Genomic DNA, 25,827 nt, shown 5'->3' with positions numbered 1-25,827 from the left:
GCTTTACAGATAATATTTTAATTCAAATCAGCCCATGCCTCAGTGGAGATTACAATCTATATTCCCTACAACATATACACGCACACACAGATATTCTAGGGTTCATTTTATTGGGAGCCAATTAACCTACCAGTATATTTTGGATTGTGGAAGGAAAACAGAATAACCGGAGAAAACCCACGCAAGCACGGGGAGAATATACAAACACAGTTAGAGCCATGGTGGAGATCAAACCCATGACCTCAGTGCTGTCCCAAAATGCTTTTTTACACTTCTAGGCACGAGAGGAACAAGAAACAGTTGTTTTATGTTTCAAGAAACTGTACTCTTTACCTAGCACGGCGCCCACGATTTTGTATTCCATATTTCTTTATTTGATTTTTTAAAATTTGCAGACATACAAATATACAAAACATTACATATACATGTGGTTGGATATAAACAGGTATTAAACCTACTGAGATTTATCGACATTTCATTCCACATACCATATATATGACATACAACACTTTACAAACATTTAATCATTGGTGAATTGACCATCCCGCCGCTCTCACCTACCCCCCCGTAACTCATGTCCAATCCCTAGTTCGATTTCTACCATACCCAGATATGCCCCGAGATCCGTAGGCCTCCCAATTCTATCCTCGATATATACAGTATCGTTCTACATCCGAGTAAACCGTACTTAGGCACCCTAGTTTTCGTTATTTAATTAATTTTTCTGTCCACTACACCCTGTCGTGCTTTCGTGCCTTATTTTTAGTTAGAAATTATTGTATTAAAGATTCTTATAGGTGACAAAGATTCTTATAAGTGAAAAAAAAACAGGATGAATCCTGAATATTAAATATTTTAAAGTTTTTTTTTTTTCCGCTTTTTAATTGCTGACCTCGGCGTGAATATCTTAGTTTTAATTTTACTAATATGCCACTCGTGCTTTCATTGTTTAATTGCAATCTATAATATAATCTTTTATCTTAAAATACGTTAAGGCGCCCACGATTTTGATCGTGGGCATCGCAGGTAAAAAAATCGCGGGCATCGCGGCCATTGAATGCACTAAAAATCGGGTGCGACGCGATGCCCGCGATTTCCCATAGGGATCAATGTTAAATTTCTCAATTGACCCGATTTTACTGTTCAATGCCTCAATTGACCCGATTTTTCCATAGGAAACAATGTTAAATGGCCCACAGAGGCCAAATAGCCACCCTGAAGTGTGAAATGGCCCCCACAATTGTTAACGCCACCCCACGGTCAACGTCAACCCGAATCGTGGCGAGCGGCGGCGGTACGCGTCCTACGACCTTTTCATACCCCCACTATCCACGTTGGCGTGGAGTTGAGAATAGAATAGTGTGGCGAGCGCAGCGAGCCACCGAGCCCGCGCACGCGGATACCTTCACAGGTAAACGCGTCCCTTCGCGGGCTTCACAGGTATCCGCGCCCCCTCGCGGGGCTCGCCACGCTTCGGGCTCGGTGGCTCGCTGCGCTCGCCACACTATTCTATTCTCAACTCCACGCCGACGTGGATAGTGGGGGTATGAAAAGGTCGTAGGACGCGTACCGCCGCCCCTCGCGGGCTCGCTGCGCTCAAAACGCTTCGGGTTCACGTTGATCGTGGGGTGGCGTTAAAAATTGTGGGGGCCATTTCACACTTTAGGGTGCCTATTTGGCCTCTGTGGGCCATTTAACATTGTTTCCTATGGAAAAATCGGGTCAATTGAGGCATTGAACAAAAAAATCGGGTCAATTGAGAAATTTAACATTGTTCCCTATGGGAAATCGCGGGCATCGCGTCGCACCCGATTTTTTACTGCATTCAATGCCCGTGATGGGCGCCGTGCTAGGTAAAGAGTACCCAAGAAACATTTTATTCCCAGCTCTCTCTCAGCTTAGTATATATCTTATATACCTTCAAATATCTCTTTTAGCAGAAAGAACTAGACATTTCGAAATGCTATTTTATACTTCTAGGCATGAGAGGAACAAGAAAACTGTTGACAATTCAATCTTTCTGTCCATATTCAGAAATGCAATGGGGCTCCATTTCTCAATAAGGGCACGGTCCTTCCTTTTGAATAACAAAATAAGAGCCGACCATCTCATGAAAATAGGCAATTCACCTTCCTCTAAACAGGAGTTAAACACCTCTGTGAGACAGGAGCAATAAAGTCAGAAACCTTTTTCTAAAACTCCAATGTTAGGCCCGGGTGACTTTTTTTGATGATAAACAACCATTTGCTTCCCTAACTTCTTCTACTACTGTATTTTGTTATCCAAACATTCAAGAGAGTTACCTGGATCCACCTGACCAGAAACACTTCCATCCTCTCTCTGATGAGTGCTTTCTCAGAGAACAGATCAGAATAATATAACAACTTCCAGGATGCCTTCCCTTTCCTCTTGACGCATACCCTTTCCATCATATAGGCCTCTGATTTCCTTAACTCTGACTGCTTTTCTACACTCCTGGTAGGGATCAGGCAAGTGGTATGCCCTATAATCCCTCTCAAGGATCAAAGATGCCAATCTTTTGTACTGACAATCTGTCATCTAGGACTTCACTCGGGAGATCTCCCCACCATCTCCACACTCAGAAATCAAGAAATGTAATTTCCTTTAAGTATTTTTTTCTTTCTCAAGTTCTTATTTTTTACCAGTCTTCTGAAAATACCTTGTACCTTATTTTTCATTTCCTCCCACCACTCTGATCTACTTCAGCTCACCTCCAAAATCGATTCATGGGCCAAAAAGATATGAGAGACTGCATCATGCTTTCCTCCTTCAGAAGATCAGAATTCAACCAGAATTCTGGATGGACTCTGAAGCATTCAAATAAAACAGAGAAAACAGTGATCAGAGAATTCTACTGGTTCACCCTAGGGGCTAGAATTTTCAAACCTTTTAACAATAAAACAATCTGTCCTAGACCAGTATGCTGAGCGCTATAATAGGCGAGACCCATGAGGTCTGGAGAATGCTTAATATGAATATCCTCCAAACCTGCCTGTCTAACCATATTATGGATGGTCCTATTGTTATTTGGACCTGCTCTGTCTTTTGGTCTTACCACAGCGTTGAATTTGCTCCCAAAAAAAACCCTGCTGGGCTGTGAACAGAAATGGTTTTATCAACCCCAGAAGACATATCCTGTCCCTCTGGGTGCCATAGGTATCAATAAGTCTCAGGTCCTGTCACCTGAAGTTGACATCCAAAACTATACACCTTCCCACTTCTTAGTCTACAAATCTGTTTACAGTTACCATATCGTTGAAAAGACCCGCCACCCCACTATAAGGCTCGGCCGCAAGAGACCAGAATGAGAGACCCCTCCCCCACTCCCTCTTAGCTCTATGAAGAGCCTTGAGGGTCTTCACCCTGGTCTCCTGGAGAAAAATAATATCAACCTCTGTTACTAAAAAAACATTTGTTTCGATGATATGGAGGCCACATTAATAGTGGCACATGTAATGAGGTGGGGATCCATAAACAAATTTGTAGAGAAGGGCCATAACAAGTTAATTTACTTTCACCAGACCTACTACTGTCCAGGTATTCACCTCCACCGATCTCTTTCACAGCCACATCTATGCCCTCACACATACCACCACCTCCATCCCAGGATCAGGAGGCTTTATATTAATAAACACAGCGCGTAGCATGTGCTCAATTAGTTTAGTAATATCATTCAGGTACATGGGAGGAGGAGTAATACTGAGTAAGTAACAATACAGTACATGGTTTCTTCCAGCTCATTGAATGGTATTAGTAACCAGTCTAGAACACTACATGATATTAGAATTCAGAGATATTGGTTAAATATATTTGCACAACTTTATGTGTAAGCCCCTAAGCGGTCGTCAAGGCTTCTCTGTATATTGGGGTCCCTAGCACACCAAAAACCAGTACAAGCCAGAAAGTACAGAGAAGGACACCAGTGAAAATACTGTAGTGTTAATATGGATTAGTGATAAGAAGCCAAAGCTATATATAGATAGTGAGAGAAAGAAAATAAATAAATAAATTAAAAAATAATAAGTACGGCTGACTCACAATCCATGGCTGACTCTCAACCTTTGGCTACCAGAATCCGAGAATCACCTGACACTTTTTCCTCAGCACACTACTACTGGCCTCATATGACTCAAATGCTTTGGATTCGTCCATGCTTTCCTCAGCACTATCCTCCTATCCTTATTAATTTCCTATAACTACCTTCTTGTCTAATTGATGCTTTCATTTTACCTTTTTTTTTTCTCTTTTCTCACTTTTTTTTGTTTAAACACAAGCTCATTCCCCAGTCTGCAAACCTCACCTTCTTCTGAGTCCTTTTCCTCCATATCCTCCCCGTGCAGATAATACCAAAAGACAGATCTAGGACACCATTACTCTCCTTTTTGTTAATAGTTTTTACTTTTTTCCCATCAGTTACCAATTATTAAACTTTGGTTTTTCTTTACTTGGCATTCTACTTAACATCCCTTTCAAGGAAACTGGACACCGGCGGTAAGGATGCCCCTCAGTACCACAAAGGTTATACCTCACCTTATTGCAGGCTCTTCAAGGATGACCAGACTCGTCAACATAAGGAACACTTAACAGCCCCACATCCTGTGGCCCACCTCACCACACTTAAAACAAGTTCTTGGCTGGCTGGGATAGAAAACTTTGATCCCGACCAATGTAGGCTGCTTTGGGGAGATGCACTGTCTTCCCATCCACTCTGAATAATTTGACCATAATGGACACCCCCTTCCAAACATCAAGAGTATGGCCCACCTTGATTGAGTCACTCTTCATGCAACACTGACAGCTTAGCCAGTATTTAATGTCCTAGACTGGAATTCAATCATCCCATATTAGGATCTTAACACGAACACTACTGACGCAACATATATTTTTCTATTTTTTTAAACATACTTTTAATTTCCCACTCAGCCAGGACTTTCTGCAGCTTTTTATAGGAGACAAAACTTATGTCAAAAATAGGCAACCTATCTAGGTGAATACAGGCTAAAAGATCCCTAGCACAGCAATCCAAAGAAAAAGAAATCATATTTAAAAAACATGTCTGTTGACACAACTCCTATGTAGAACCACTTAAATTGCAGTGAATGCCTTTTCCCAAAGATACTACTTTCATAGGGACTGGGTGCTTGTCTATTAATATTAGCTTTCTCATTCTTCCTAAAGCACTTGCATAAGATCTTTTTAATTCAGCCGGTACATTTTTATTTGACTTATCATAATTTTTGGCAACCTCTCCCACCACACTTGTACACTTTTCCAGCTGCCTTCATTAATCTTCAATGCACCTCTTGAGCTTTCAGGTGCACCTATCGCACCAAATATTGTATTAAAAAAACAAAACATTTTTTCTTCTTGACACAACTCGGCAGCATTTAATCTATTTTTCCTTGCGCCAGCCACCACGTTCCCAACACAGATATCACCTTTCTCCTGTGCAGAGTCATTGTTTACTCTGCTGGGAACCGGTTTCCAGCTGTCCATCACCCCACGGTCCCGTACACCAACTGCCGCTGCTGTCATTGCCGCTGCCACCGGCCTCCATGCTAAAGGCCGCAGCTGGATTTTAAACACCTAAGGGTCCACATGAATGCAGTATCCTCCAACTCAGCCGCACATCCATGCTTAGCTTCCTGGGGTCCCCGCTGCTCCCGATAAACTGCCGTTGCCTCCTCTGCAATTGCCGCTCTTCTCGGGACTTTGCCGTCCACCGGCTCTGGACTTTCAGTACTCCATGAGGCTTTTTTTCCCCAATGATGCCATCAGCGCTCTGCCCTGCTACAGGGCATATCACCACCACCTGACCTGCAATAACCCCACTGGTGCTGTAAGAAATTATCTTCTTTCAATTTCTTTCTCTTTGAGTTCAATTCTTTTTATTTTATCAAGGGTTCTTGCATGCACCAAAATAGCATCCTTGTCCCATTTACGGCAAGTATTACGCCACATCCTTGCTTTTTCCAACTTTGTGCTGATGCTGACAATTTCTTAAATCTTGCAAGCACATCATATCCAGATGTTTATCCTCTTCTTTATCATAACTGGAGTCTTCAGACAGCGGGGTTTTATGTCCCCCGTAGCCAGTAATATGCAGCCACCACCAGGAACATCAGCAATGGGTTCCTGCCTACTTTCCCTACATGACAAACCAGCCTTGGGAGTTCCTCCTCTGGAGTCTACCGAGGGGATGTCCTCACTTCTGCCCTCTTCCATCAGGTTTGCTGCTGCTAACTTACTCTTACTGACCCAGTCCTTGCTACTGCAGTGCATCTTGGCAGGGACCTGTTGATCTCCTTTGGGCTATGCTGACCTCTACCCCTGACCATTCTGTTTGCTGGCTGTGAAGTGTCCCCGCTGCCCCCACACTGGTTACCCGCTCCACGCACCGGAAGCCCGCTCCACGCACCGGAAGCCCGCTCCACGCACCGGAAGCCCGCGCTTGACACTGCCCCCTGGCATCGGAAGCCCGCGCTTGACGCTGTCCCCCGGCATCGGAAGCCCGCGCTTGACGCTGCCCCCCGGCATCGGAAGCCCGCGCTTGACGCTGCCCCCCGGCATCGGAAGCCCGCGCTTGACGCTGCCCCCGGCATCGGAAGCCCGCGCTTGACGCTGCCCCCGGCATCGGAAGCCCGCACTTGACGCTGCCCCCGGCATCGGAAGCCCGCGCTTCACGCTGCCCCCGTAGGACCACTGGAGCACAGGTGCCGGGAAGCAGTGAGTAGGGCCACTGGAGCACAGGTGCCTGGGAAGCAGAGAGTAGGGCCACTGGAGCACAGGTGCCTGGGAAGCAGAGAGTAGGGCCACTGGAGCACAGGTGCCTGGGAAGCAGAGAGTAGGGCCACTGGAGCACAGGTGCCTGGGAAGCAGAGAGTAGGAGCACAGGTGCCTGGGAAGCAGAGAGTAGGGCCACTGGAGCACAGGTCCCGGGAAGCAGAGAGTAGGGCCACTGGAGCACAGGTCCCGGGAAGCAGGGAGTAGGGCCACTGGAGCACAGGTCCCGGGAAGCACGGAGTTGGACCACTGGAGCACAGGTGCCGGGAAGCACGGAGTAGGGCCACTGGACCACAGGTGCCAGAAGCACAGGTTGACAGCAAGCGGGGCACAGGTGCGGATAGCTGGGATCTGTGGCAGTGCAGGTAGTCACAGGTGCAGTCACTGAGGCACGCAGATGCAGGTGGTCACAGGTGCAGGAACTTGAGCATGCAGGTGCAAGTGGTCACAGGTGCAGGAACTGGAGCACGCAGGTGCAGGAACTGGAGCACGCAGGTGCAGGAACTGGAGCACGCAGGTGCAGGAACTGGAGCACGCAGGTGCAGGTGAACGCTGGTGCAGGTACACAAAGAGGTTTGTAATGGGAACAGAGGTTCAGGGTACAGAAGACCAAGCTGCAAATCTGGCACATCCAAACAGCAAATAATAAGGGTACCCGATTGAGGTGTGGCATGCATTATTATAGATGAAGGTCAGTTTGGCTGTCAGGTAGCGGTATCCTTGACAACGCATCAGTGTTCGTATTGCAACGTCCGCTCCTATATTCAATGGTTTAGCAAGTTGACAGTCCCAGAAATTCTCAGTAACCGCTCATACCAGGGCCAGGAATTCAAGCTTAAAAGCACTGTAATAAGAATTGTTCCTTTTGGTCTTTCTAAGGCTGCGGCTGGCATAGGCGATCACTCGTTCTTGTCCCCCTTGCACTTGGGCCAACACCACCCCTAGCCCTTGCTTGCTGGCATCCTTATGCACTCTAAAGGGGATACTATAATTGGGGTAGCCTAGGAGGGGGGCCTCCATGAGCACTTTCTTCAGGTGATCAAAAGATGACTGATGGGTGTGATCTGGATCATACGGTTATACCCGTCCTTGGGGATGCCTCGAAGGAGTTCTGTCAAAGGCTTAGCTACCTTAGCAAAGTCACGGATGAACATTTGATAATAACCGAGGAAGGGCCGGACATCCTTGACGGTCCACTCCATTACCGCCCGTATCTTGTCTAGGTCAGTAGAGCTCCCTTATGCGTTGACAATGTGTCCCAAGTATTGAACCTCGGGTTTCAGCAGATGGCATTTACTTGGCTTCAGTTTCAGTCCATATTTCGCCAGTTGCTGGAAGACTTCCCGCAGGTGCAGGTGTTGGATTTGTTTAGGATACATTCGGGAGAAGACGATAATGTCATCCAGGTAAAGTAGTACTATTTCAAAGTTCCGGTGCCCCAGACAGTGTTCCAATACCCACTGGAATGTGGCGGGGCATTGCACAGCCCGAACGGCATACGGTTGAATTCACACTATCCCATGGGTGTCATTTTCTCCTTGTCTGTCTCCACCATCTGCACTTGCCAATAGCCACTGGTCAAGTCGAGTATGGAAAAGTATTTTGCTGTCTTGAGGGCCGTCAGCAACTCTTCTATGCCAGGCAACGGGTATGCGTCTCAGTGAGTTACACTATAACTGCAATTGCCCATCCTTTTTCTTCACTAATACCATGGGTGCTGCCCAGGGGCTGTGGCTCTTGCTGATCACTCAGTTGGCCCTCATGTCATTAAGCATCTGTCGGACTGGTTGGTATAGTCCTTTGGCTATCGGGCGATGTCGTTCTTTGATGGGAAGGGAGTTTCCCGTGGGTATCTGGTGCCGGATCTGATCCACGACTCCCAGTTCCGCCGGACTTTTGCTGAAGGCTTCGACATTCTCTTGCATGACTTGCGGAACCCCTTGTTTATGGTCGTCGTGAGTTGCTTTGTTGCCGATAAGTATTTTGCTCCACCACGTGGCGTCTTGGGTCACCCCTACTAACTTCTTCAGCCATCGCATGACACTGCTTAAGGGACCATGCTGGATGTAGCACGTCTTGAAATGTGGTCCACAGCAGGGTGGCCAATGGCTGGTGCCGATACAGCTTGCCCACGTGGTTGTGTGGGTTCAATACTCTTACTGGGACCCTTCCATTTTCTACTGCGACAAAGGCACTGGCTACCGCAACCTCTTGCCTCGCCGGGAGCAAGCATGAATCGATCAGGGCTTCATATTTGCAGTTGCTTGGTCTGCAATGGGCTTTACCCCATACTATGGTTTCCATGTTTGTTTGTAACTTTATGGGTTTCCCGTTGGTCAAACGGACTTTGCCAATCTCTCCCGTCTTTTGCACAAATCTCTGATGTCCCTGTAGGATTGTTTTCTGCAATGCCTGCTGTCCGGAAGAGACTGCTTGGCTTAATTTCCCCTTCAGGGTTGCCACGAGCTCACCTGGGCATCTTTGTAACACAGTTATCCCCAGGATGATGGGTCTACTTTCCTCTTCGCATGGGGTAGGGACCAGGCAGCCTTGCCTGGATAACAGGGTCGCCCTGACCTGGATGTCGGCTTCCCAATAGCCTTTTCACAAAATTTCTAGGCTGTTGCTGGTGATCAACTGCAGCCAGGTTGGGGGAGGTGATAGCAGCTGTTCTCCCCAGTATTTGCAGAAAGTGGGGAGTTGGATGGTTGTGATTTGCGATCCTATGTCGAGCATAGCAAGGGTCTCTCTTCCGTTGATAACCACGGGCAACGTGGGACATTGCCCGATGTATTGGGGCCTCCATTGTTCTGGATCCGGGTCTACTCCAGATGTTCTCCCTGAGGTTCTGCCCTCGCTCTCGGGGTGCTGGAGTTTAAATGCTCACTCTGGTCACAGTTTCTCTCGACAGGTCATATCCCTTGACACCGGCGGCACTCCATAACGTTGATTTGGTTGGACTACTGCCATCCGTACTCGCGATGTGGTTCCCACCTGTTTCTGGACAGATGGTCTTTTTTTTCGTGCCTCCACTTTGGCTCCCCATAACTGGGTGATGGTGGTCTTTGCCAGTTTTTTTTTAGGGCTGCTCACTGTAGCTACCATGAGCCCAGAAGTTTCTCTGAAGCCCACCAGCTCCGGGTATTCTTCCTCTCTTCCCCGCTGATTGCCAATGATGGTGATGGCGGCTTCCTTGAAGTCTAGGAAAGTTTTACCTGGCATTTGTGTTCTGAGCAGTCATAGTCCAAATTTTGACATTTTCCTTGGCAGCATCTTCATAGAACTGTACGGTCAGTGCTTTGTCTGTGTTCTGCACGTCATCTTTGTCAACTGTTAAAATTGCTCTTAACATCTCTTGTATAGTCCTGCAGTGTCTTGTTTATTTGTTTGTGTATAGCTTCATTTTTAACTCAGGAAGAGTTCTTGTCTCAAAAGTCGTGGACAGTTTCTTTGTGTTCTACTTTTTTGTCTTCAGTCGGCCATGAGATGACTTCTCTGAGTGCCAACCCTGTGAGCTGCCTCACTAGGATCTCCACTTTCTGTTGTTCTTTCAATCCGAATAGATTAAAATTTGTTCTTGAACTCTGTAAATGTGGTACTTTGCGGCTTAGTTGTCGTCTCCACTGTAAGTCGAGAGCCATGGGGCTCCGAAGTAGTAGGGTAGGGTTTTCGGTGCATTTGGTGGTGTTGCTGTTCAAACAGGAATTAATGCATCAATAATTCTATGCTTTTATTACAATTTGTTTTCTTAAATACTGTTATTATTGCTGCAGATGGTGTTAGCTTGTTGCACAAGTTACTAGCCACGGCATATGAGTCCTACCCTTTGCGCTAAGCAGCAGGTGTTTGTCAGAACCAGCAACCATTTTGTCAACTATGACTTGCATAAAAACATTCCAAAATGGCTGAAGAACCAGAACAGTGCGGAAAAGTGATTTCTTATAGAAAATCATTTTGATTTTATAATGGAAATTGTTGCTACACTGCGCTCACCTATATTGCTGTATTTAGGCACTGCTTAGCCTCAGGGGTGTCCCGTACCCCCTGTGGGTCACAAGTTATGAAGGAAAAGGGTGGGCTTAAGCGCTGCCTCTGTCTGTGTTTAAATAAAGGATTTGTCAATGTTGGGTGCAAAGGTGTTTTATTTATAATGATGCACGGTACATATGCAAAAAATGACATACAAGGTGTTATGATGGGTAATTGAAAAGGTTGGCCCGTTTGCACACCGCTGCTGAGAGCCCCTAGGCCAATCAGGGTATCAACAGATCCCTTTTAACCATACACCCAATTGGGTTTATGTCTCTCTGCAGGTGTGCACTAATTTCCCAGGGCTCCTGTGGGTAAAGTCTTGCACTTGGTGCTGCAATATGCCTTTCTTTTCTTTCCCCAAAGGGGGTGTGTTTGGTGTGTGTAGGGGATAAGCAGGGAGCGGCGTCCCGCTAACCTGCTTCTTACCCTATCAATGTCCGGAAGTTTCTGTGGTGATGTTTCTAGCGCACACACTTGCTAGTGGTGACCCTCAGTCTCCCTTGTGGCTGTGTTGCTCCTGGATGTGTCCAGGTAGCGCTGCAGCCGCAACGCCTAACTCCCGGATCGGGTCCTCGGTGCCTGGCTCCACTGGCTCTGGCCGCAGCGTCACTTCCGGGTATCGGGTCTCGCAAAACCAGCGGCGATACCCCGGATGACTTCACAGCCTCGCCAGTGTGCTCGTACTCCCGCCGGCGCCTGTGCCGGAAGATGTTGATGCGGCATCTGCTGTGTGAGCTCTATTCGAGTCTTTGTCAAGGATGCTGCATAGTTTCAAATGACTCCATTCATAGGTCTTTATCACCCGTGATTGACTGAGAGGTCTGGTCATCTGATTGGTCCTCCGCTTGGCAGTGGGAGGTAACTGGGGTGTGGTTGGCCTAATCCTTCCCCTTGGTTGTGCTTCAATGTTTTGTAAGGGGAGGCTGGCGTACTTAGCTGTTTCTAATGCATGTCAATGGTCTCTGCTTAATGCATGTATGTTTGTGTGTGTAACATACGATGTTGGCCAGGTTTTGGATATGTCTTATCTCCGATTGGGTTTATAAATCGGGCCTTTGGTTGTTAAGCCATATGTAAATGTGTAGGCAGAAAGTTGTGTGATGGGGACTGCTATTGGGTGAGTCACTAAGGTGGGTGATTTTATAAGTTTAAGAATGCAATGTTGACAGTATAGTGGAGCAAGGACAGCCAGCTAGTCTCTACAATATGAGAAACCACCTGATAAGAAGGCACCGCATGCTTAGACCCCAAGGCCACTGAATCTTTCCCTAGTAACAAGGCAGGTGGGTGTTTGGTGAATTATGACAGTTTTATTGAAAGGAAAGCTTGCCAATAAGACTCAATGCTTATGATTAATTAATTCATTAATGTGAGTAAGGTTTAAATTTCAGAGCTAAAGAAGGAAAGGGCAGGCAGTTGAGAAAGAACAGGCAAGCACGGGGGCTGGAGGTAACTATGAATGAGGTTTAATGGCTGATAACTGTCCTTGAAATGTTTCCATTTTGATTTGAATTAGAATTATTGTTTAGGTATAAGCTAATCAATTGAATTTTTCTTGTATTAGTCTGCATTTGCATATCCCTCTAATCAAGCTATCTTTCAAGTAAAGCATTTTCATGATTTTTTTTTACCAGTTTGTGTTGGTGTGCAATTATTGCAGTGTTTGCCGTTATTTTTAAGGGTTATAAAGTAATTATAATTCTGCATGATCAGCTGGGGCATGCAGTTGTTCCTGGTTCTGTGCCCCCGCCAGTTCTGCTTCCCCCACATCCTGTTGTTGCTCCATGTTTCACTTGGTGAATTATTCTCCTGGTGCATTCGGATCCTGGTCGGTATGACGCCAAAGTTTATGTGGTGACCGGGTAGACCATTAACAGATCTTTCCTTAGCTCTTCCTTCTGGATACGAGACTGCTCCTTCTCTTTAACGCATTTGGTGGACAGCAGATAAGACACTTCAATGAAAGGGACAAAGATCGGTCAAACAACTCGATGTTTATTGTGTGGTCTATAGGGGTAGGTTCAGGAAGCGTAGGTGATACTTGTCCAATTGGCACAATACTAAGAAAGGATTTAAAGCACTTCAGTCTATTAAAGGTACGTCTGCAGTTTCTGACCGTCTGTATAATATCCAATACTTGCAGGTTTCTATTTACAATATACTTTTTACACTAAGAATGCATATCAGCTTGTAGCACAACCTGTAATGTGACTTATACACAAAGCCTAACTTGTCTCCGGTTAGTTTGAGTGTTCAGGGTAGCGCGTGATTCGTATTGGGCCAATCACCCTGGGCCAGGTGGTCTATTATGCTGGTGTGAACTGTAGCGGTACTACCAACACTAAAACCAACGTCTGCACATTACCAACACCTAAATTCTGCATACATCAACACAATACTTAGAATACTGCACAGTATTTTCTTAGGAGCCTTGGTGCACCAATACTAAGGCCCTAATCGGTACTCAGGTAACATTGCCAATGATCTAGCTCAGTCCATTGCTGACCTTTGCTCAGGATTTTTTTAATACAGTACTTGAATATCTCACAGAGGTGTCCGGCAATATTAAAGTTCTGCTTTCATCTTTGGGAAGGGGTTATGCGGAACTGAAGGCAAGGAGAGAAGGGATTGTGAAAGGATGATTGTCCTAGCAAAAGGGCAGAGTTGTTACCCAGGAAAGTCACCAGAGGGCGCTGTTCCCTTAGGGATCAATCCGGCTGCAGTCTGTAAATGCTTAGTGTCTCTCAAACAGGGGAATGGAGTCTAAGTACAAACGGGGGATAACTGTACGTACACTCTCTCTGGGTCACCATAGTCGGTGGAAAGGTATAGTCTGTTGGGGTCCCCACGGGTGAATATTGCTTATAATGGTGCAATCTCTGCTTTTGGGAAACTCCCTTTGGCGTCCCCCTCTCTTATACCGGAGTATGTGCGGGACAATGTAGATTAGTGGCTTCACCTTAAAGGGCCTCTGCTGCTAGGGAGACTGTCCTGCGCGTCCCAACGCGCGATCTCAGCTGCCTCTCCTGCTGCCGGGGCGCTGTCTCTGTGCCACCTGTCCTTAGATGGTGCCGCACTCTGGTCTGCACTCCACTGCCATCCGTGTCACTCCCACGAGCAGGCTCTGCTCGTGACACCTAGCAGCTGATCATATCCCCCTGCCGTCACCCATTAGCCCATGCTGCCGCAGGTCACCGGTCCCAACACCAGCTCCGTGCTCTCTCTCCCCCTCTCTCACATGTCAGACACTTCCTTTTTGCACGCTACTGCTCTCATCGCCCGCCTCTTCCTGCGGCCAATCCGGTACACTCTTGCCTGCCTGTCAAACCTTCTTTGGGTTACTTGCAGCCCTGTAATCATGTTAATTACACTTGTTCCTACATTTTTAAGAGGGGCTTTTGGGGGCACCACAAAAACACTGTTTTACACTTCTAGGCACGAGAGGAACAAGATACAGTTGGGATTTTATTCCCAGCTCTTAATTCTTTGGAGAAAAATGCATTCCTATATACCTTATATACCTTCAAATATCTCTTCAGCGGAAAGAGCTAGAGACATTTGAGAGATGAGATTCACTTTATTGTCCTTACCCCACAGCAGTGCAACAAAATTAAGTTTTTCAATCCATCCATCTCAGTATACAGCAAAAAACACACTTGTTCATAATATATAAAACTCTATTGCAATAAACCATTACAACTAAACAGAATTCAATGCTAAAATAGCTATTCCTCAGTCTACTTGTCCTATTTTTAAGACATCTAAAACTCCTACCTGAAAGCAAATGTATACATAGACCCTGTGCTGGGTGAGTCAAATCTCTTACAATGCTATAGTATGTGCACAACTCTTGCAGTTCTTCCGCTGAATATCCTCCACTGCTGGAAGTGAGGACCCTATAAATCCACTAGGACATTTTTACCACCCTCTGTACAGTTCCCGTACCACACTGTAACACAGTTGATCAAAATACTCTCAATCGCACAATGCTATTTTACAATTCTAGGCATGAAAGTAACAAGAAACAGTTGATATTTTATTCCCAACTCTGGAGAAAAATGCATTCCTATATACTTTATGTACCGTGTCTGAGCGACAGTTTTTCCAGATTTTGGGAGCAAATTTCTGAAGTAAATATTACATTTGCTTCCATCCAGTACCATATTTTTATTCCATCCAAGCAACAAGTTGGATGGTTGGAGGAAAGTTGGTCTGATGTGTGGCCAGCATTACTGTTTAGAGATGGGTGAAGCCCCATTTGTTTAATTTGCACCTGCAAAGCTTTGGTTTGTCCCTGAAAAAAAAAATATATATATATATAAATTGTTTTTTAATAATGAGCTACTAATATTGCACATGTATTACTCCTATAGGACAGCATTTATCCCCAACCCAGGGCCGAAACTAGGCTTTCTGGTGCCCGGGGCAAGACATTTAATCTCATAGATTGGCCTAGATGTCATGCTCTTTAAAAAGCTGAACATGTCTCTATAATGACTTCATTCCATCACTACATTGAAGTCATCAGAGACATTTCCACATTTTTTCAATGGGCTAGACATCTGCACTTCACGTTTGACGTCTGCCAATCTACGATTGCACTACGCATTTGTGTATTTTTCTTTTCTATATTCTAGTGTGCGGAATTGTCACCACGGGTAACAAAATTATCTCAAAAACATCTATATCTGCACTTTGCGAGCTTTTTTGGCAGCAAAGATTTTTATTATGTCATCATAGCAAATACTGGAGGCTCTCTTGTGTTCAATTGAAAGTATACTGAGGTTTGTCAGTCTTTCTTGACCCATGGTACTTCTTAGGTAGGTTTTAATAAGTTTTAATTTACTAAAACTCCTTTCCCCTGAGGCGACAGAGACTGGAAGCGTTAGAAAAATAGTAAGTGCTGTGGTAACATTTGGATATGCCTCCTCAAGCCTATGTTTGTGGATAAGGGCCAAGATGGTCGCTGGAGGGGATGATTTCATCTTTTCATCGACTTCCAAATCATGAAATTTGAAACTGTCAATTTCATTGATGAACTCTTCTTCATTTATATCTTCTTTGTACATTTGTGCCAGTTCCTTTGCTTGTGTTTTCAGGTGCTTTACTTCAGTTGTTTGAATCTCCATTCCATGTATAAATCCAAATTTTTGGTTGATTTTTTCAAGTGCTTGGAATCTCTTCTTAAGTTCACTTATAATTCGATCAATAATTTCCAGTAGTGAAATCCTCAGCAATTTTTCCTGCGAGTTGTTACATGCATCATCATCAGCTGTTTCATCGAACATCTTTTTCTTTCTTTTTCTTTTTTCTTTATAATCAATTGTAAGGCTGTTAGAGCATGCTATATCTTTAGCCTTTGTTATAGCTTCAGGCACAGCACTCTCTCTTGTTGATTGAATCAGATTTATGAATGCGTGTACATTTCTTACTGCCTTGTCAACTGTGACATCACATTTCTGTAAATATTTGCTCACGCGATCAATGTGTTTTAGTATTCCATACCAAAAACAAGTGATGATAACAAATTCCAACTTGCTCATGTGTTTTAGTAGAGATTTTGCCCCTGTCTTAGTTTCCAGAGAAGACAGAGTGCTGGTCCCCAATTCTTCCAGGGCCTTCAGAACTTTATCTAAATGTTTGTATACTGCCTTAACAGCTTCCACCTTTGCTGACCATCTTGTATTACTTTGTGATTTTAATGAGGTTGGGACGTGTTTTTTAAAAATTTCCCATCTTGAGGTTGATGCTGCAAAGAAAAGATAGAGAGAGTGAAGTGTCCCAAAGAACTTCTGTGCTTCAGGAGATACATCAGCAGCATGTACTCCTACTAAATTTAACGAGTGTGCAGCGCAAGACACAAAGTATGCCAATTCATTTTCTTGGAGTATTCTTCTTTGTACGCCTTTGTAAATTCCAGCCATGTTCGCTCCATTATCATAGGACTGACCTCTGCAAAACTTCATGTCTAGACCATCAGCTTTTACTTTCTTAAGAATTTCTTCACTCAAACCAAGGCCTGTCTTGTCAGAAACTACAAAAAAATCAATAAAACTTTCTATAATTTCTGTGCCACTCTCACTCACTTTGACATATCTAATTACCTCTGTCATTTGTTCAAGTTTGCTCACATCTGGAGTGCAATCAAACATGAGTGCAAAATATCTTGCTTCTTTTATCTCTTTCAGTATATCTTGTCTTACTTTTTTTGCCATCACAGCTAGGAATTCGTCTTGAATATCTGGAGAAAAGTAGCTTACTTGGCCTTTCTTGTGACGTTGTATGTGTTCACGCAAAGGATCATGGTAGTGGGATATAAGATCTATGGTGTTTAGAAACTTCCCACTGTTGGGGTTCCCAAAGTCAGCACTTTCTTCAGTTCCTCTTAAGGGACTCCCCTGCTTTTCCAAGAACAATATAGCATCAATAATACAATACAAGACTGCTCGCCAATGTTTTTCTTCCTTTGCTATCTGCTGTTGCAGTTGTTTGTCGATACCACCCATTCCAATTGAGATTTCAAGAGTTTTCCAAGTACAAAAACATGATTTGTGATGATGTGAGTTCTCATGGTCTGGGATTTTTTCACTGAGCTTTCTCCACTTTGTTAAACCTTCCTGTTTAGCCAAATAGGATAGAGATGTGTCTAATGAAGCTTGAGAAAATAACCTACATGGAATGCAGAACAAAGCATTTTTGGTTTGGCTATACCCTAGCCATGATCTGTTTACTTTATGACCATTTGGTAGCTGTTTGAAAAACCACTCCTTTGTGAGATGTCTCCCATCTCTCAAGCTTTTGCGTAGATCAGGAACAGATTGTGTCTTTGCTCTCATTTTTGTAATGTAACATCGCTCAAGATCCATAATTATTCTTGGCCATGTACCTGGGTCACTGAAATCAAAAGAGTGAATTCTGCACAAATAATATCTTGTGAGCCTGACAAGGTTCCAGAAATGGAGTCCTGGTTGTGAATGTCTGTAGAGTTGTTGTTAAGGCCTTGTGAGCCTGACGAGGTTCCAGAAATGGAGTCCTGGTTGTGAATGTCTGTAGAGTTGTCGCTACGGCCTTGTGAGCCTGACGAAGTACCAGAAATGGAGTCCTGGATGTAGGTACTGCTTGAATTATCTGCCTGTGGATTTCGGAGTTTCTCTTTTAACTCTACTGCCTCCAAATCACAGGTCTTTTCCATTTCACCTGAAAAAATATACAATATGAAAATATAATATTATACAATTTACTACTTCACCTGTACATCAAGTAAAAACTTAAGTATTATAATATAATGCATTAATATTTGTAACTTACCTGTCTTTGAATTTTTGTCGCTCAACCATGACGACATCAATGATGATAAACGTTGTGCTGCTTGTTCTCTTTGCCTCGCCTTCTTCCTGTTCTCTGCTCCAGAAGGTTTTTTCGACATCTTTGTAACCAATATTCACTTCATGCAAATTGTGCAAAACAAATTTACAAGCCAAATATAAATATTTCAAATCCTGCGCCAACAATTCCATCTCTTTTCTGAAGTTATTTATATAGTGCATATATATTCCGCATCACTGTACAGAGAATATTTGAACATTCCCATCAGTCCCTGCCCCAGTGGAGTTTACTATCTATATTCCCTACCACATGTACACGGACATTCTAAGATTACTTATATTGAAACCCAATTAATTTAACTGTAAATTTTTGGCATGAGGGAGGAAACCAAAGTGCCATGAGGAAACCCACGCAAGTACGGGGAGAATATACATGTCAAAACTTCTTTGTTCTCTTTACAGCTGGATAACAACATAACAATGACATTGCAATAGTGACATGATAGTCCATATGGTGCAATTTTTTAAAAGTTTAATATAGATAGTAATTAAACTGTCTCAAAAGAGAAAATAAAACCAGATGTCCTCAGCTAGCTCCTCCTCTAGTTGTACCAGTTACAAAGCAACATTAGAGCACCTGCAAGGAATAGTACCGACTATTGCATAACACTAATCCAAAGTTTTGAAACAAGTCAATTACAAGTATCATTGCTGAAGTTATGAATATCACCAGGGCTATTTTTGTGCAGGCTCCAGCAGGAACTGTGGCCCTTATTCTAGTTCACTCTTTCTGACAAAATATTAAACAGATGGACAAAACCATGTGCACTGCAGGTGAGGCAGGTGTTACTTGTGCAGAGATAATTAGATTTGGGTGGGGTTTTACACCTGCAGTGCACATGGGTTTGTCCATCTGAGGAATATTTTGTCAGAAAGAGTGAACTAGAATAAGGGCCACAGTTCCTGCTGGAGCCTGCACAAAAATAGCCCTGAATATCACAAACAGCAGTTACATGGTTTATACCTTATGAATAATGTACCAACAAAAAGAAGCATACAAAGCTTGAAAACTTAAGGTCCATACACACTGGTTGACTATGCCCAGCGTGTATGGACAGCGATGATCACGTCCATGCTGGAGGGAAAACCGCTCAGTGCATATACACTGAGCGGCTTTCCCCCTGACTGGCGAAGACGGAGGAGGGAGGACGGCTTTGCATAGTGCAGAGCTGCCCTCAAAGCCGGTCATCTGCTGGTATTACCAGCAGATGACCGGCTTTCCCAGCAAAGATGCGCAGCAGCGCTCAACACACATCGCTGGGCCATACACACTGGGCAGCTTTGAGCTGAAAGCCACTTAATTCTGCTGTTTTGAGCAACTTTATGCTCAAAGTCGCACAGTGTGTATGGGCCTTTAATGTATTACAAACATTTATATACAAAGAAATATATATATGTGTGTATATATTAACAGTTACACACTCATGGCCATCTCAAATCATCAGTGGGGTGCTCCTCTAGGGTACCAAATTTTTGTTCAACATATATCAATCCAATGGGCCACATGTGTCCAATTCAAGGTCTCTGTAGGTCTGGGATGGGCAACAAGCGGCCCTCCAGATGTTAATTAACTTCACATCCCAGCATGCCTTGCATCAGTGTCACCTTGGCCAACTTGCAAAAATAAGGCACGGCATGCTGGGATGTATAGTTCATCAACATCTGGAGGGCCCACCCCTACTGTAGCTGGATGGATGTGCAAGCTGTCTCGTCGTGACAAAGGCAATCCGTGGTCTAAACGACGCCCAAATCACTTACAAATATGTAAGAAGACAAATCTTTGAAATTGTGAAGAAATAAACAAGTTTATCTTTATTTCAATTTTGGTGAATGCCCTTGACTTAGACCCAAGTGTCCCATTGGATTGATATGTGTGTGTATAGATACAAATACAGTACATCTATAGATCTGCACCTTGAAAACGGGGTCTGTGTAACCCTAAATGTTGGTAACACTTGCACCTTTTAGGGGACATAATCTTTTTTAAAAGTCTTGTTGTGCCGCAGCTTCATATAAAAAAATAATAATAATAATAAACATGGGACTAAACATATACACACACACACACACACACACACACACACACACACACACACACACACACACACACACACACACACACATATAACCCTGAAAACTGTAATTAACAAACAGTATAAACCAAAAAAAAAAAAAAAAAATAACAACAGAGGAACATACAGTATACATTGCATCAATTAGCAAAAAAAGGCCCACGGCGGGGCTCAATAGTACATATGTTATGAAATGAGCCTCGGCGGGCTCTAGGCAAACAGGGTGCACCATGCACGGTAACCGCCTGACAGCACAAAACAATCCTTAAGAGGAAAGCATAAACATATCTAGAGTATGCAACAGAGCAATCACTGACTATACACAGGAGCTGTACAACCAGTGGGGATACAATACCCTTAGCGGGATCATTAAAGACATACACTGTTAGCATAATATGCACAGTCCCATGGCATTGTGTACATTAATCCAGTATAGTCCATCCATCAAGTATATTGGCCATCAATAAAGTACATACATTGAGATATATACTGTAGAAAGATATAGATAGATATTGCTTGCTGGACAGTAAATAGAGAAAATATAGCTTCACATGTGCCTTCTAATATAAAATAAAAATGAGAAAATTTCTTCCTGGGGCAATTTGTTTTATTACACTGCATAATCTGTGAAAGCCACCATTTCTATATTTAATATTTACAAAAGTATGTATATATAATACATAATTACATATTAAATATACACACATGTGCATACTGTTGTAAAAAAAAAAATATTAATAGTGGCTTTCACCAATTTCAAGTCAAAGGAGTAGCGTGTGTCCAAACATCCTACACTATCCATTTCACTACAATGTCATATATATATATACACATGTATATCAATATATGTGTATATCTATATATGTGTATATCTATATATGTGTATATCTCCAAAAGGATTGGCACTCAAACACTGTTTTCAAATGCAAAAAGAGAAGGCTGGCACTCAGACAGACAATAAGCCTCTATTCAAGGCTGTGGTGCCCATAAATTCACCATCGGTACTCTCATGCTTAAACCCTTAACACTTAAACTACAACTTATCTACAAATAACGACACGGACACAAGTGCTGGCGTTTCAAATAACGAATGTCAAATTTATTTTGACAACAGACTAATGACTATAAATATATTGGTGGCGGCACTAAAGAACGGTCATACTAAAGAAAAGGGGGTGGGTAGGATCACCATATCATTCACACACCGCTGGTGACCAACTCTCCCAGCCAACCACCCGTGTCGGTGGTGGCAGCCATCTTCCGTGCATAGAAGTATGGCTCGTGACAATCGATGCCTGGAGAGCGCACCCACTATACACACATTCCATCTACACCATTGACCGTTCTTTACCGCCAAGCTAGGCCCTAAGCCGCAGCACCGCCACCAACCGGCACCAGCACCTTAACCATAAAAATATATCGGCCAAAAACATTGCCACACCTTCCGGGCTCAAATGCACACCGTCTTCCTTGTAAAGCTCTTCCCTCCGGAAAATGATGCCATCATGGCGTATGACACCACCCCCATTTTCCAACATATATCTTTCAACGGCTGCATTCACCTTCTTGCGGGAGCTATCGACCCGTGGGCAAGATCGCGCTGATCTCCATACACGCCTGGGAATCATGGCGGACCAGACTAGTTTACAAAATGGCCAGGCCTGCGCCACGATATGCAGATCCCGGATGATAAGGGACCGCAACTCCAGTGTCGAAGACTGTCCGACATCATTGCCACCTAAATGTACTATCAGCACTCTGGGGGTGCCGAATCTCCGCATTGCCCCCGACAGTTGCTCCCGCAATGCACACCAACGCATCCCTCTCACACCTAGCCACCGCACCGTCCTTGCTTCTGGATACATGCACACATCTGAGGCCAAAGGGGACATCGAGGCCCAATGGACGAACGAATGTCCCAAGACCCACACGCTCCTGACATCCTGCCGACCTGCAACAGGTTACAATGATCACGACCAATGCCAACAAATACAAACTCCAACAAACATACAAGGGAAAAGAGAAAAAGTTGTTTGGACCATGGCACCAGATCTTGAGGCACAAAACACACAAACCCCCGGAGTAATCTATCAAGTACGCCATGACAAATTAGAGATCAGCCGAATTGTGCCCCCGGGGGAAATGTGAACACACTTCAAGACCCCCACAGTAGGTTGACGAGTGCTTATGCATCCAGTGAACCATGATCCGGCAAAGTGACAGAGAGAGTTGGCCGAATGTACCTGCGAAAGACTGCGGAGCGCCATCGGCCCAGAGACTGAATCTCTGCGTCGGAGCGCCCCCCCGCAGCTGCAGACGTAGCAGCCCCGATCCAAAAGGAATGAGACCCAAACTCCTTTGGATCGAGGACCAAGGCCCCCAGCGCCCGGCCCAGGACATGACAGAACTGGTATCTAGTAAGCGGGGACCCGTCTTCGTGCATCAACCATGCGCCCGGGCGGTCGGGGCGTACCGGTTGGAAGGCCAGGGCCAGCTCCACCGGGCACGCCCCTCCCACTGCACATGGGAGCAGAGACAGCCACCGCCCCCTCCCAGCCTGATCGGTCTTGGACCGTCGCATGTAACACAACACAGCATCCCCTTGGACCACCACATCGGTCACGTCCAAAGGCGACGGGGCAGTCCTGGACGGTGCCACCAGCTCTCCGATCCTAAAGGCTCTGTGATATGCCATTGCGTATGCCAACCGGAACAGCAGCACCTCGTAACGAGGGTAGCATATTTCCCGGAGGGCACCCAGCAGCGGTGGGAGCAGTGCGATATCGATAGGACGCCTTCGGTCGGATACTGCCGGAGTGGCCCGTTGCCAGCCCCTCAATGCCCTAGAAACCAAAAATGACCTAGATGGGTCAGCACGACCATACAAAGAAGAGAAGAAAGATACCCCAGACAATACCCGCCTAACCGCGGCAACAGAAAAATTCAGTGAATACATGTGCCAGACAAAAGCCAACATAGCCGCCCCAGGCGTCTTACCTGCCTGCTCGGAGGATAGCCTGAATTCCTCCCACTCATGCCACCCTGCTTGGTAGCATCGCAGAGTCCTGGGCGCGATGGCCCGCATGGCTAAACCCTCCATGCCGGCCTGATCATCTGCCAAACATAAGGGGGACAGGGTTCACCAATCACACTCGCATTAGGGGCCAAGGTACGAAACCGGGCCCAATCCCCCCTAGAGAGTGCATCAGCAATGGAATTCTCAACCCCAGGTACATGCTTCGCAACAAACTGGATGTTCAGCAGCAAGCAACGCAAAACTAAACGCGAAAGCAAACGCAGCACTGGGATAGAGGATGAGCCTTGACGATTTATCGCCTGTACCACCCCTAGATTATCACACCAGAAAACTATGCAGGAATCCTTCAGGCTATCCCCCCACAGTTCAAGAGCTACCACTATGGGGAACAACTCCAGCAGTAGCAGATTTTTCGTAAGGCCTTCAGTAGCCCAGTCCACGGGCCATGGGGCGGCGCACCATGACCCGTGGAGGTATGCTCCAAAACCCGCTCCGCCAGCAGCATCCGTGAACAGTTCCAATTGAGCACTGCTACGCCGAGGAGCCGGCCATATCAGTACCCCATTGAAGTGTTCCAAAAATCCGGAGATCCCTTTTTAATTCCGCAGATAAGCGCACAAAATGCAACGGATGTCGGATCCCGGCCATAGCGCGCTCAAGCTTTCTGCAGAAAACTCGCCCATGGGGATCACCCTGCAAGCAAAGTGTAGTAATCCGAGCAGCGACTGCAGCTGGCGCAACCTAAGCTTGCCTGCGCACAAAGCCACCGAGACAGCCCCTTGTAGCCGTTCAAGCTTATCAAGGGGGAGCCTACAGCAGCCGCATAACGTGTCAATCTCTATGCCCAGAAATGAAAGAAAAGTAACTGGTCCTTCAGTCTTTTCGGCGGCTATGGGCACCCCGAAAAAACCAAACAGCCTCTGTAACACCCCAAGTAGCGCTGCGCAACGCGGGGAACCAGCCGGTCCCACGCACAAGAAGTCGTCCAGATAATGCGCCAAACCCCGCTCACCCGACTCCCTCTGCGCGCACCAGTGCAAGAAAGTGCTAAATTGCTCGAAATAAGCGCAGGATATCGAACAGCCCATGGGCAAGCACCTATCCACGTAATAACCTGTGGGTAGCCGAAAGCCCATGAAACGGAACGAGTCCGGGTGCAGCGGCATCAGCCTAAATGCCGATTCTATATCAATCTTCGCCAGCAACGCACCTGCGCCGAAACTTCGCACAATGGCCAAAGCCTGCTCGAACGACTGATAAGTGACCCGGCACAACTCCTCAGGAATTGCGTCGTTCACCGATGAGCCCGGAGGGTGGGATAAGTGCTGGATAAGCCGAAACTTACCCGCCTCCTTTTTCGGGACCACCCTCACCGGGGAGAGCACAAGCTCCCCGACAGGGGGAGCCGTGAAAGGTCCCACCATCCTCCCCAAACCTACTTCTTTAGACACTTTTTCGAGCACTACAAGGGGCATTTCCATAGCTGACTTTAAATTCCTGGGGGACGCCGTGTTAACCAAGCCTCTAATGGGGAGACGGAAGCCAAAACGGAATCCCTCCTCCAGGAAAATTGCGCTGGGTCTATCCGGGTACTCGCTCAACCATCCGGTCATGCGATCCACCCGAACTGGGGAGGGGGCCTTACTGAGGAGCGGCCCCGGCACCAGGCCTGGGGGGAGCCCCTCCCTGCCTACCGCGGTTGCAATCCTTGACGGGGTGAGGACCCCAACAGCGGGCGCAGGCGTACTTAAATCTGCAGCGCATTCCCAAGTTACAGCCGACCCCATTAAAACCAAAGCATCTACCCGTGGGTGCTCCACCCGCGCCTCCTCGAAAGGGGGGAGTGGCCCGTCTAGCCACCACACCAGCCGCTGGCGGCGGAGGTGTAGGTGCAGGAGGGGGCGGAGGTGTTGGGGCGGAGGACACGGGCCTTTTCCCCACCAACAATTCTACATCCTTACACCCGAAGTCTATGATGGCGGACCCCGACTGCTTATGACGGAAATCCTCATCATAGGACTTCCATGCTGTGCCGCCATCTGACATGAACATTTCGTGTATCATGTGCATATAGTGCACCATGTTCATGTGCTCTTGCGGCCTGGTTTCAAGGTAGCAGGCGGCAAACATGAACAGCCCTGACTGCCAGCGCTGATAAGTGCAATAGGCCGCCTCCCCTATACCCCCTTTTTTCTTCGCCGCGCGATAGTCTTTCTCCGCCTGAGCTGTCATTGTGAAAAAAACTCAAATATTTACCCTCAATGATCCGATCCCGCACACTCTGCCGCAGACCCCTGCACACGGCAGTATAATCGCAGCGCACCACATTACCTTTGGGGTAAAGCGGGGAGCCAGAGCTCCCGCTGGTCGATCGCGAGTAGCGGCGTCGCCGCCTAGAATGTCTATGTCTATGCCTACGCCGCGACCTACAACCCCCCTCCTCCCCCGACGTCACTGAATTGGACCCGGAAGAAGAAGAGGATGTGTGTGACCTACG

At 45.8% G+C, this 25,827-nt stretch overlaps 1 protein-coding gene across 1 annotated transcript in view; it reads left to right on the top strand.

Moving 5' to 3' along the window:
* LOC146021195 (uromodulin-like) overlaps nt 1–25,827 on the top strand; it is a 102,959-nt gene that overhangs the window by 60,264 nt on the left and 16,868 nt on the right. The window lies entirely within an intron of this gene.

This window comes from Crinia signifera, chromosome 7 (genome assembly GCF_055691185.1).
Source record: "Crinia signifera chromosome 7, ASM5569118v1, whole genome shotgun sequence".
NCBI lineage: Eukaryota > Metazoa > Chordata > Amphibia > Anura > Myobatrachidae > Crinia > Crinia signifera.
Note: the sequence above shows the minus strand (reverse complement) of the source record. Positions and strands in the feature narration are given on the sequence as shown.